Below are 13,011 nucleotides of genomic sequence, written 5' to 3'. Positions count from 1 at the left end.
TTTACAAACATTAGGGCTACTGTAAGAGGGCATTCCCAAACACAGAGCTTTTCCCTTTTGGCTTCTCTGGCACCAAGACACTTCTACCTCGAGTTTTTCCACACTGACTTAGAATTAGGATGAAAAGCTAAAGTGAAAGAAGACTAATACAGAAGATTCTGGTTTCTCTTATTCTAAAATATTTATAGTACACTATTATCTAAAAGGTAAACCTCACTTCACTGTTTGATGGATTCTTAGAGAATATCTTCTCTTACTGTATTAAAACATAATGCTTAAGCCTACTGCCCTCTGCACCTACAGCTATTATCACTTGTAGCCAGAAGAAATTTCAAGTCACACACTTAGTCAAATATCACTGTATCAGTGTCAAGGTAAACTTCCATTAGACAGAGGCTTTAAGACTAAGGGAAAAAGACTTCAGCCAAAATACCAAGCAGCTGGTGTTTGCTTCTAAAAGTAGTGCCTCAAAGATTAAAGAAAAACCAGAAAACCAGGTGAGACATGTAGCTGAAGTAAACACTAAAACTTCCCAGACAACAAACTGTTCATAGAAATATAAAACCTTTTAGGGTGCATTTTTGTGAACAAGAAATTCTACCTCTCAATTTTTATTCTAGGAAAAATTAAGGTACATGTAAAAACTTGGATACAATGATGTTCACATCAGCACTGTATACAATCATTAAAAACTGGAAACTACCTAAATTTCAAACAGATCACTGAATAAATCACACAACCAACCACACAAGGGGATACTGTGCTACTCTTAAAAAACTATACTGACAAAATTCAGAAAAAAACAAAAATTAGTGTTCTCACTGCCCAGGTCTTTATTTCTATTAAATACTATTTCCTTAAAAAAAAAAAAAGGCTTATTAAAGGTCTGATACATCCTGTTGCGCAGAAAGCAAGGAAAGACACAAAGACTAACAAGATCATATCAACAAGATACTAGAACCAAGGGCTCCATTGGCTAAATTCACAAGTTGAGTATCAAGAAGAATAACTGTAACTGCCTATTAGATAGCTATCCTACGACCACAGGGATCCTCAAAAGAAAGGGGGTGGGAAGAGAATTTCTGTACCATAAATATAGAATAGAATTAGAAAATGACCATTTTGTAAACCCCAGTGGGATAACTGATTCAAACACGGATTATCAATGAATGTTAACAACATTAGGTGATAGGCTATTGGGGAAAAGGGTATTTGTAAGGTGCCGAAGTACCACCTGAACAGGCTACTTACTAATTACAAAGCGGGGAGGATACACCTTTACAGTGTTGGGATCTAATAATCATCCCCTTAAATAACTAAACTTAGTATTGCTAATAATGCAACTCTGATAGTATATGCCTAACCCAATGAAATATGAAGTGCCATACGTTTCCTAAAAAGTACTCTTAATGAAAAAAAAGTTTTAAATGTTTTTCAAGAGCCTCTCTCTGTATTACTATAAACTGAGCAAAATTATCTGTGCAACAGCAAAATTAAAATTAAATGTTTAACCTGAGTCTAATGAAGCCTCTGCACAGGGATTCTAAGCCTTTTTCAATGTACGGATCCCTTTAGCAGTCTAGTAAAGTCTATAGACTAATGTTGTCCAATAGAAATATAATACAAGCCACCTATGTAATTTAAATTTTTCCAGTAGCCGTGTTAAAAAAGTAAAAAGAAACTGATGAAATTAATTTCAATAATATATTTTATTTAAAACAGTATATCTAAAATATTATCATTTCGTTATGTAATCAGTTTTTTTTAATTAGAGACGTTTACATAAGTACTAAGTATTGGAAATCTGGGATGTGTTTTACACTTAAGGCACATTTAAATTCAAACAAGCCACACTTCAAGGGCTCAATAGCCACATGTGGCTAGTGGCTTCAGTACTGCACAGGGTAGCTATAGACCCTTTCTCAGAACTTTTTTGAAATGCATGAAATATAATTCAAAGGATTACCGCCAAGGGGGCTTCCCTGGTGGCACAGTGGTTGAGAGTCCGCCTGCCGATGCAGGGGACACGGGTTCGTGCCCCGGTCCGGAAGGCCCATGAGCCATGGCCACTGAGCCTGAGCGTCTGGAGCCTGTGCTCCGCAACGGGAGAGGCCACAACAGTGAGAGGCCCTCATACCGCAAAAAAAAAAAAAAAAGGATTACCAAAGAAACACATATATTGAAATTTAGTTATAAAAATACTTTACAAATGTGCGATGCAGTAATATATACGCTCTTTATTAACATATTAAATAAGATGTCAAGGGACTTCCCTGGCGGTGCAGTGGTTAAGGATCTGCCTGCCAATGCAGGGGACACAGATTCGAGCCCTGGTCCAGGAAGATCCCACATGCCGTGGAGCAACTAAGCCCGTGTGCCACAACTACTGAGCCCGCACTCTAGAACCTGTGAGCCACAACTACTGAGCCTGTGTGCCACAACTACTGAAGCCTGCGTGCCTAGAGCCGGTGCTCCGCAACAAGAGAAGCCACCACAATGAGAAGCCCGTGCACTGCAACAAAGAGTAGCCCCCGCTCGCCGCAACTAGAGAAAGCCCGCGCACAGCAAGGAAGACCCAACACAGCCAAAAAAATAAATAATTCTTTTTTTAAAAATGTCAAGGGGCTTCCCTGGTGGCGCAGTGGTTGAGGATCTGCCTGCCAATGCAGGGGACACAGGTTCGAGCCCTGGTCTGGGAAGATCCCACATGCCGCGGAGCAACTAGGCCCGTGAGCCACAACTACTGAGCCTGCGCGTCTGGAGCCTGTGCTCCGCAACAAGAGAGGCCGCGACAGTGAGAGGCCCGCGCACCGTGATGAAGAGTGGCCCCCACTCGCCACAACTAGAGAAAGCCCTCACACAGAAACGAAGACCCAACACAGCCAAAAATAAATTAAAAAAAAAAAAAGTCAAGAAGTCTGATAACTACTTCAAAGTAATAATGAACACACACTTTTTCAAGATACATTACAATTGCTACATATATGAAAAGCACTGAGATTCCTACTAGTGGGACAAAGTTAGAGGTTCAACTGAAAACTGGAGTTGGTTTTCTATTGTTAATAAAAGAAGGAAATGCTAAATTCCTATTAATATTAACAACAAAGACAAAATTTTTCCAATTCAAATTCAATGCAGGTTAAGAAACCCTAACCTAGACTGTATTGCAAGTTTATATGAAGTATAGAAGTTTATAGGGGATACACATGCATGTTAAACAACACCATGAGGTAACAGACAAATCCAGAATGTAAGGCATCCTACAAGACAACAGGACATTAACTTGTCAGAAAGTCAACATGGGGGGGTGTGGGGAATATTTCAGACTTTAAGGCTCAGGAGACATAAGAATCTAATGCAACACATGTATCTTGTTTGGATCCCAGTTTGAAACAAAAAGCTATTAAGAAGACATTTGCAGGGAAATTGGTAAATTTTTAATATTTATATTATGGAATTACTGCTCAATTTCATAAGTGTGATAATGAATTGTGGCTATATAGAAAAAGGACTATTTTTAGGAGATGCATGTTGAAATATCTAGGGGTGAAATGGCAAGATGATTGCAACTTTCAAATTCAGCGAAAGTAAAAATACATACACATAGAGACCAAGGAATTATGAAAAAATATTCATAAATGTTAAATTAGATGGAAGACGTGTGTGGCTGGGTGCGTATATCTGAAATTTCTCATTTTAAAAATGGGGAAAATGTAGAGGTTTATGAGAAAATGTTCAAAATACATACTACTGAAGACGGAAAGGGGATTTTGAAAACAATATGAAGTATAACTGCAGGGGGATATATAAACCAAAATATTAACAATGATGTTACCTCTAAGATTTGGGGATTATGAGTGGTTTTAACATTCTTTTTTATAATTGTATTTTACGATTTTATAAAATGACAGGTATTTAGAAAGTTATTTTTGTAATAAAAAAAGTACAATCTTTATTTTACAAATTGTAAGGAGGACAATATAATCAAAAGGCAGGCTTGACCATCACTTAATCACTTAGTACTTGTTTCCTCATTTATAAAATAAAACTATCATTTACTTTTTAGAAAAAGACTATCAGGGACTTCCCTGGTGGTCCAGTGGTAAAGAATCCACCTTCCAATGCAGGGGACACAGGTTCGACCCCTGGTCGGGGAACTAAGATCCCACATGCCATGGGGCAACTAAGCCTGCACGCCACAACTACTGAGCTCTCACGTCTCAACTAGAGAGCCCGAGTGCCACAAACTACAGAGCCCACACACTCTGGAGCCCACGCACCACAGCTAGAGAGAAGCCCGCGAGCCGCAACGAAAGATCCCTCATGCCTCAACAAAGATCCAGTGTGCTGCAACTAAGACCCGATGCAGCCAAAAAAATAAAGAAAAGAAAAATAATAATAATAATAGGGGTCTTCCCTGGTGGCGCAGGGGCTAAGAATCCTCCTGCCAATGCAGGGGCCACGGGTTTGAGCCCTGGTCCGGGAAGATACCACATGCCGCGGAGCAACTAAGCCCATGCGCCACAGCTACTGAGGCTGCATGTCACAACTACTGAAGCCTGTGCACCTAGAGCCTGTGCTCCGCAACAAGAGAAGCCACTGCAATGAGAAGCCCGCGCACCACAACAAAGAGCAGCCCCGCTCGCCGCAACCAGAGAAAGCCCGCATGCAGCAATGAAGGCCCAACGCAGCCAAAAATAAATAAATACATACATTTTTTAAAATAATAATAAAGAAAAAAAGACTATCATTATCTTTAGATGGCTTTTGTGAACGTTAAATTAAACAGACTGTGATCCGCTGAATGAGTCCACGCTAACATGAACAAAAGAGAAGAAAAGTTCCTCTGTAATAGGAAATTAACCAACAAATAGGGAAGGAATAACATATTTAGAAAAATCACCATTTAGGAAACATCATAATAATATTCAGGCAAGAATTATCAAAGAATGCTAAAGCAAACAGATGAAAAGTTTACTAAGAAACTGAGTACTTACAAAGTCTCATAGTAACTCCCAACAGATTACTGGTTACCAAGAGGGGAAATATAACTCTGTAGTACAGAAACCTGGCAAACACCACCTTAGCCAAGTGACAAAAATTAACATCCCTAATAATGGGACAAATGAACATCATGTACCCCCTGGTACAATGCACTGAGAAGGATACAGCATCACCTTCTGTGGTATTTCCTACCAATATTATCTAACCTCAATCTTGTCATGAGGAAACATCAGACAAACTCAAAGTGATGGATATTCTACAGAATAACTAGCTACAGTCTTCAAAAATGTCAAGGTAGGAAAAACAAAGATAGGCTGAGAAATTCTTCCAAATTAAAAGAGGCTAAAAAAGACATGAAAACTAAATGCAGTCATTCTGGACTGAAAATTGTATTAGGAGGAAAAAAAAATTGAGACAACTGATAAAATTTGATCAGGGACTCTGAAATAGATAATAAATAGTAATGTATCAATGTTAACTTTTCAAATTCCCGTCATTATATTGTAGCTATGTCCTTGTGACATGTAATGGGAATGATGTCTGCAACTTACTCTCATATGGTTTAGAAAAAATTAATGTATTAAATATATGCATATATACAGAGAAGAACGGAAAGTGGGAGGAAGAGTGGGAAGGAGAAGAAAAGAAGGAAGAGAGGAGAAAGACAAGGAACAGAGGGAAATTGAAGGGGAAAATGAGAGACAGTATGGAGAAAGGGAGGGGTAGAAGGACAGAAGAGAAGGGAGGAGGAGAGGGAGAGAACAAGGGGGGAGGGGAGAGGAGAGGAGAGGGAAAGATGTCTTGAAATGTGGCTAGTGTAGCTGAGAATTGATTGTCTTTATTTTATTTCATTTTAATTAATGTTAAATAGCCACCAGTGACTACCTTATCGGACAGCACAGTTCTAAACCCTCTACAGAAAGCAACATCAGACATCTAAATCCTATATTTGAATAATGACCAGGACAAGGTAGAACTGCGCATGTCTGTGACCAGTACACTCCTAACAACTTTACTATAAAAAATATGTTTGTATCCTCTCCCATAAATGCATGCTTGAGGCACAAACAGGCAGACTCCTTTAGATATAGCTGAAAATATTACTGGAGGCATCATCTAAAAATTCTAGAATCGCTGAAGATGGAATGCCAAAAGGAATGTGGATTTGCTTAATCTGGTAACACAAAATGCCCATTTCCAGGGAATTTGTTTCATTTCAAGTGGGCAAATTTGCTCTCTACACTCATATTATGTCAAGCCTATACTTTGGTTTTTAAAGGTTATTTGCCCACTAAACATCAGCCCAAGTGAGCAAACCCTAGGAGATGGGAGTCCTTTAGATTGCTACAGGACTGACAACAGCTCAAGCAAATGTCATCAAATGTCAAAGATAAGACATTTCAGAAGGAATGATTTTTCCCCATGGATCCCACATTTCTATATCCTAGCATTCCAGCCACTGTATCAACACAGAACAGAAAATCTTTCAAAGGTTGCAGAGGGAAGGAGTCAAAAGACAACTTAAGTGAAGTTAGCTGCAAGAAGACATGTGGTCACATTTGGATTTTAATTATTAAACAAGTACAACATACAACAATTCACTTTCCCAAAGAAATACACCTTTTCATTTTTTTCTTGAAATAAAAAGCCTTCTTGAAAGGAGCTCAGGGAAAAGCACTTAGCCCAACCCCTGCCTGAGGAAAGGCACCTGGCCTGAGGACTTGATTACCTTTGAAAACCAGCAAACAAGATCCAAACACCATACACATGCATTCTTATGGTTTTAGAATCCATTGCTCAGGCCCAATGAGCAAAACTGGAGAGGATGAGAGTCCTGAGCTGAGAGAGAGACAAGGTCTCAAGCCACAGGGAAGCTGCCAAGGAGAAGAAAAGCTGTTTGGAGATAACGCAAAGAGGGAGCAAGCTGCCCAAGGTGAGCCTGGGAAGACTGGACCAGTCCAGTAACGGGGAAAAAGGCTTCAGACACTTGGAGAAAAATTAGGACTGCCTTAGAGAAAGAACAAGAGTCCCCTGATGATCTGTACACATGTTGATTGATAATAAATTTTAAATTATCAAAAAAACAGTCTTTTTGGTCTTTTGTTTTCCCAATTACAAAATAATTTCACTTTCTTATTAACTGGAAAAGAAGGCAGAGTGTAAGCACACTAATGAACTGCAAACGACCCTGACCTCTCTGGGTCTGGGGAGACCCACTAGGGACTGGTAAATGGGAAAAGCATGTGCCCAGCTTCCCATGAGCTCCAGGCAATCTTTATCATGCACACCTCTGGTTAGCAGATCATTCGATTTTTTAAGAGATCCAAACTTGCAGATTTTTACATTAAATCTCCCAACTTTAATGTTAGAAACTTGTTCCAAAAGATTTTACCACTGTATGGGACAAACACTCATATCTGAGTACTATGTTTGCCCTGTTGGTCACCACTTCGCAATCACTAAACAAGATTCTCCCCTGAAGTCCTTTCTGATTGATTCCACATCCCAAAACTCCACATCCTCTTAAGTACTGTCTCTGAGGAGGGAGGTGTTAAGGCAAAAGACTCAAATCACTCACTTCCATTGAGAAACTTGAAATATACTGACACTTGAGAACTGAGAACCCATTCAGTGTGTTTTCAAGTCTTTCAATAACCATGATGGAAGCAGACTGCCTTGTGAGGCATCTTTAATCTAAGGCCCCTCCAAGAGTGACACCAAATGTTATTAAACTATAGTACAGAGTCAAGTTATGCTTTTGGTGACCCCAACTCTACAAGGATTTTAAACAGCAGAGGTAGAACATTTAAAAATCTAATGAAGGGCTTCCCTCGTGGCACAGTGGTTAAGAATCCGCCTGCCAATGCAGGGGACACGGGTTCCAGCCCTGGTCTGGGAAGATCCCACATGCCGCAGAGCAACTAAGCCCGTGCACCACAACTACTGAGCCTGCGCTCTACAGCCCATGAGCCACAACTGCTGAAGCCCATGTGCCTGAGCCTGTGCTCCACAACAGCAGAAGCCACTGCAATGAGAAGCCCGTGCACTGCAAGGAAGAGTAGCCCCCACTCACCGCAACTAGAGAAAGCCCACGTGCAGCAACGAAGACCCAACGCAGCCAAAAATAAATTAAATAAATTAATTTTTAAAAAAAGAATACTGACCTCTTCAAAGTTTTAAAAAAAATTTAAAAAATAAATAAAATCTAATGAAAATACGTCCTCTGGAAAGAACATGGCTCCCGGAACCAGCTTCGTCATTTATTTATTTTCTGACCTTGGACAAGTGACCTCACCTTTCTGGATCCTCAGTTTTCTCATCTATAAAATGAAAGGGGTTGAATTCTAAGCTCCATGTCCTTCCAGCTCTGAAATTCTAGTATTCCCTTCATTTAAATGGTCTCTCAGTAGCCTCTGAAGTGTTTCATTAAACATAATTGATTTTTCCCAGGTTTAGCCTGTGGTATTCCTACCTGTATTTTAAGTTTTAACCTGATAACTATGCTTATGTTTCTTTATATGCCTTAAGTTGCTAGCAAGGTACTTTATGCAAAGATGCTTTATGCAGAGCAGACACAGTATTAGTTGAATTAAATTTATGCAATCTGATTTTGAAATATTTACAAGCCTACCAAGACAAAGTTCCTGCTTCAATCTTAGTCATAGCTTCTGCTTCTCTACAATTAATGACATTGTTTAAAGTAACTAAACAAATAACTTTTAAACTCTTGGCAATTTCTAGTTTTCCAATTAACTTACAGAGCACTCCTTCACAAGACCTATTACAAAACCTACTAGAGCCAGCCAACCTTAATGAATTACAGCAACCTTAGGTTTTTCCAGGAGGGATCATGCTTAGTGGAATGAAATAAAAAGTTAAACTGTAGTTACTCAGTCTTCATTACCTTATAAATAGCAATCCTGGCTATAAAGCAAAAGTTCACTATAAATTCAGACAGGGGCAGAGACGGTGGGCATGTGACTAGCAATATTCATGACAGAAAGAGAAATGGAGAAGCAACAAGCAGAAAATAAAAGCATAGTTCCATCAGAACCAAGGAGGCTGATTGTTGGCAAACTGTCTCATTTGTGCAAAGAGCTATATACCTTCTCCAAAAATATTAAATGTTCATTTACAACAGAATGGCCACATTATTCTTAAAATCTGTCTGCTCCAAAGCTTTAGAATATCCGCACCTAGCTACTAAATGCCAATTTTTTTTTTAAACAGCAAGGTTAAGTTAATGCAGTGTTAGAATGGTTCATTTAAATGCAAATTAGGAAATTTAGAAATTAAAGTACCCACAGTAACGTTAACTGTCACAGTGCACAAGATATAGGACTGTGGATTACTCAGGGCAGTCGTAGGGATGCCAGGTTGCATCTGCATTAAACAGAGTTACCACAGCTGGTGGAATCTCAACTCTCAAATCTCCCAGTTACTGTCAAAAAAAAAAAGGTAACCTTTATAATTAAAACTCACTCCAGGGACTTCCCTGGTGGCACAGTGGTTAAGAATCTGCCTGCCAATGCAGGGAACATGGGTTTGAGCCCTGGTCTGGGAAGATCCCACATACTGCAGAGCAACTAAGCCCATGCGCCACAACTACTGAGCCTGCACTCTAGAGCCCACAAGCCACAACTACTGAGCCCGCGTGCTGCAACTACTGAAGCCCTCGCGCCTAGAGCCGGTGTTCCGCAACAAGAGAAGCCACGGCAATGAGAAGCCTGAACACCGCAACAAAGAGTAGCCCCTGCTCGCTGCAACTAGAGAAAGCCTGTGTGCAGCAACGAAGACCCAATGCAGCCAAAAATAAAATAATTTATATTTATTAATATATAAGTATATTTATATTTATTAATATAATATATTAATATATATTAATATAATATATAATATATTAATATAATATAAATATATTTATTAATATTTTTATTAATTATTAAAAAAGCACAGATTCATCTAAACAAAAAGAAAACCTGTTCCCCTCCAACCACCACAAAAAAAAGCACAGTCTCTTTCTAATCACAAGTACAATATCATTGTCCAAAAAAAAAATGCTTAGCCTTGGTCAAACCTGAGAGCCAAAACACAATCAAAGTAAAAAGTTTCCATCTACAGCAGAATACGGATTACATAAACCAGTGATCAACTCATATACAAATACATTTTATATCAGGAACTTATATGGCACATAGTACAAGTTGTCACTCCACTTCCAGGTATATATAGATCTATAAGAAAAAGGACACTTGGCTAGATCTTTATTATTTTTTTAAGATTATAATTATGATTACTTTTATTATTATAATTATTTTTTAAAGATAATTATTTTTAATCATAATAAAACATACCATCACTCTCATTTTGTTTCTTATCTTCTCTAGAGTACCAAAGGCAATGTGGAGGTACTTCCCTGGCAGTCCAGTGGTTAAGAATCTGCCTTCCAATTCAGGGGACTCGGGTTCCATCCCTGGTCGGGGAACTAAGATCCCGCATGCCGCTGGGCAACTAAGCCTGCGAGCTCCAGAGCCCGTCTGCCACAACTAGAGAGAAGCCCGCACACCACAACTAGAGAGAAGCCCACACGCCACAACTAGAGAGAAGCCCGCACGCCCCAACAAAAAATCCCACAAGCCGCAACTAAGACCCGACACAGCCAAATAAATACATATTTAAAAAAAAAAAAACAGGCAACGGGGGAAACACAGGGAACAACTGAATGAAAGAACTTCCATGCCACAAGCGTTAGGAGACACAATGATTACCAAGAGCACTAAGCAAAGGACAAAAGGTAAACCTAAAAAAACAATGTTCAGTCCACCATTTAGCCACTCAATCAGCAAATATTTTAGTGCCTTCTCTGTATAGACACTATTTGAGACCAAAAACTCTGCCTTCGTCAAACTACGCTGTAGTAACAGTATAAATAAGTAAACAAATAAGACAATATCTGTGCTAGAAAGAAAATTAAGCAGGATAATGGTAATGCAATTAGGTAGGGTCCTTCCAGGGCCTTTCTGTCTGGGTAACACGAGCTGAAATCTGAAAGTCAAGGAAGAGCCAATCAAGTGAATTATTTGGGGGAAGAGCGCTGCAGGCAGAGGTAACAGAGACAAGGCAGCATCTCCCAGGGCTTAGAGAAAGCGGTGGCCAATGTGGCTGGAGCATAGAGCAAGAAGAGGTGAGAGAGATCAAGTGAAGGAAAAAACAAAAACAAGCTCCAGAGCTCCTGAAGTAACTGCAGTGTGGTCTGGATATCTGTGTTCGTTTACTTAGCTTCCACTCCACATGGTTGAGACCATCCACAAAGGAAGTGTTTAAGAGAAAATTGCACTAAGCCCTCTAACAGGCACTGATTATGAATACGCAGCAAGTCCCTGTTTCCATAAGAAACTGGATGACTCTGGTCTGAAAAACAAAGATGAAACCAGCATGTGGACTGGAAGCACAAGAGAAAAGAGACAAAGGGAGAAAAAAGAGGGTTTTGTTTTACAACAATGGGACTAAAAGGCAGAGAAACTTCTCACACAGCTGAGAAGTGCGCAGGAAGAAGAGGACTGTACTTTTCTTGGAGAGCCAGGAGAAAAGATGCCGGAACTTAACTAGAGTATAGGAAGTTACCCAGACTGAGTAAGAAAGCAAGAAAGAACTATCTCTAAAACTTGTAATGTATACCTTTGATGACCTAGTTTGTCACTCACTTGTCAATGACTGACCAATTACCACATCCTGGGGATCCTGCTAGGTGCCAGGGACACAAAGACTAATTAGAAATCCCTACCAGATCATCACAGCAATTAATTATTAAGTACAAAAGGAAAAAGTTGCCTTTAAATGGAACAATCTGGCAGATGCCACTTAATCACAAGTGTTTAAAGTTAGCATCACCACCAGTAGAACAACCTGACAATCATTTCAATGCCCTGAGAAAAGTACATCATCACACATGTACTGTTCCTGCCAAAAGTGGCAATAATAAGACAAATCCAAACTGTGGACATTCTATAAAACTGGCTTAAACTCTTCAAAAGTGTCAATGTCATGGGGGAAAAAAAAGACTGAAAATCAAAACTAAAGAGATACAGGGGGCTTCCCTGGTGGTCCAATGGTTAAGACTTCATGCTCCCAATGCAGGGGGCCCGGGTTCGATCCCTGGTCAGGGAACTAGATCCCGTATGCCATAACTAAAAAGACCCCGCATGCCACAACTAAAAAGACCCTGCATGCTGCAACAAAGATCCCGCATGCCGCAACTAAGATCTTGTGCAGCCAAATAAATAAATATATTTTTAAAAACAATATAATTTGAAAAAAAAAAGAACTAAAGAAATGCAACAACTAAATGAGGTATGGGATCTTTTACTGATTCCTGGATTAAAAAAACTATGAAGGACATCACTGGGACAACTGGTGGAATTTAATATGAATATGGACTGTACATGAGATCAGTACTTCTGGGCATCTTGTTAAAAGGCAAATTCTGAATCAGTAGGTCTAGGGTAGTACGTAACAGTCTGAATTTCTCACAAGTTCCTAGGGAGAGCAGACACTGGTTCCTGGACCACTCTTTAAAAGAAATCATGTTACTATATCAATGTAAAATTTCTTATATAGTGTAGTTAAGTAAGGCAATGTCCTTACTCTTAGAAGTTACATGCCAAAAAACCTAAGGGTGAAATACTTGGTGTCTGCAGTCTACTTTCAAATTCCTCAGAAAAAAAGTTTATATAGAGTAATGGAGCAAATTTGAAAAATGTTAACAATTGATGAAACTAGGTAAACTGAAGAATCAAGTGCTCGTTGTATTACGCTTTTACAACTTTTCTGTACGTTTGAAGAATTTCGAAAACAGCTGGGGGAAATGCTCACAGTATAGAATGGAAAATAGTTACAATAAAACAGAAAGTATAGAGTTGTACAGTGAACCACCAGTGCGAAGAGGAGCACCCAGGAGGGAATCCCCAATGGCCAGAGAGTCCTCACTGAGGATCCGATGTACTAGGA

At 39.4% G+C, this 13,011-nt stretch overlaps 1 protein-coding gene across 1 annotated transcript in view; it reads right to left on the bottom strand.

Moving 5' to 3' along the window:
- CTNNA1 (catenin alpha 1) overlaps positions 1 to 13,011 on the bottom strand; it is a 180,284-nt gene that overhangs the window by 152,475 nt on the left and 14,798 nt on the right. The gene's annotated exons all lie outside the window — the stretch shown is intronic.

Source organism: Lagenorhynchus albirostris, chromosome 3, assembly GCF_949774975.1.
Source record: "Lagenorhynchus albirostris chromosome 3, mLagAlb1.1, whole genome shotgun sequence".
Classification (NCBI taxonomy): Eukaryota; Metazoa; Chordata; class Mammalia; order Artiodactyla; family Delphinidae; genus Lagenorhynchus; species Lagenorhynchus albirostris.
The sequence above is the reverse complement of the archived record's forward strand: the minus strand, read 5'-3'. Positions and strand labels throughout refer to the sequence as shown.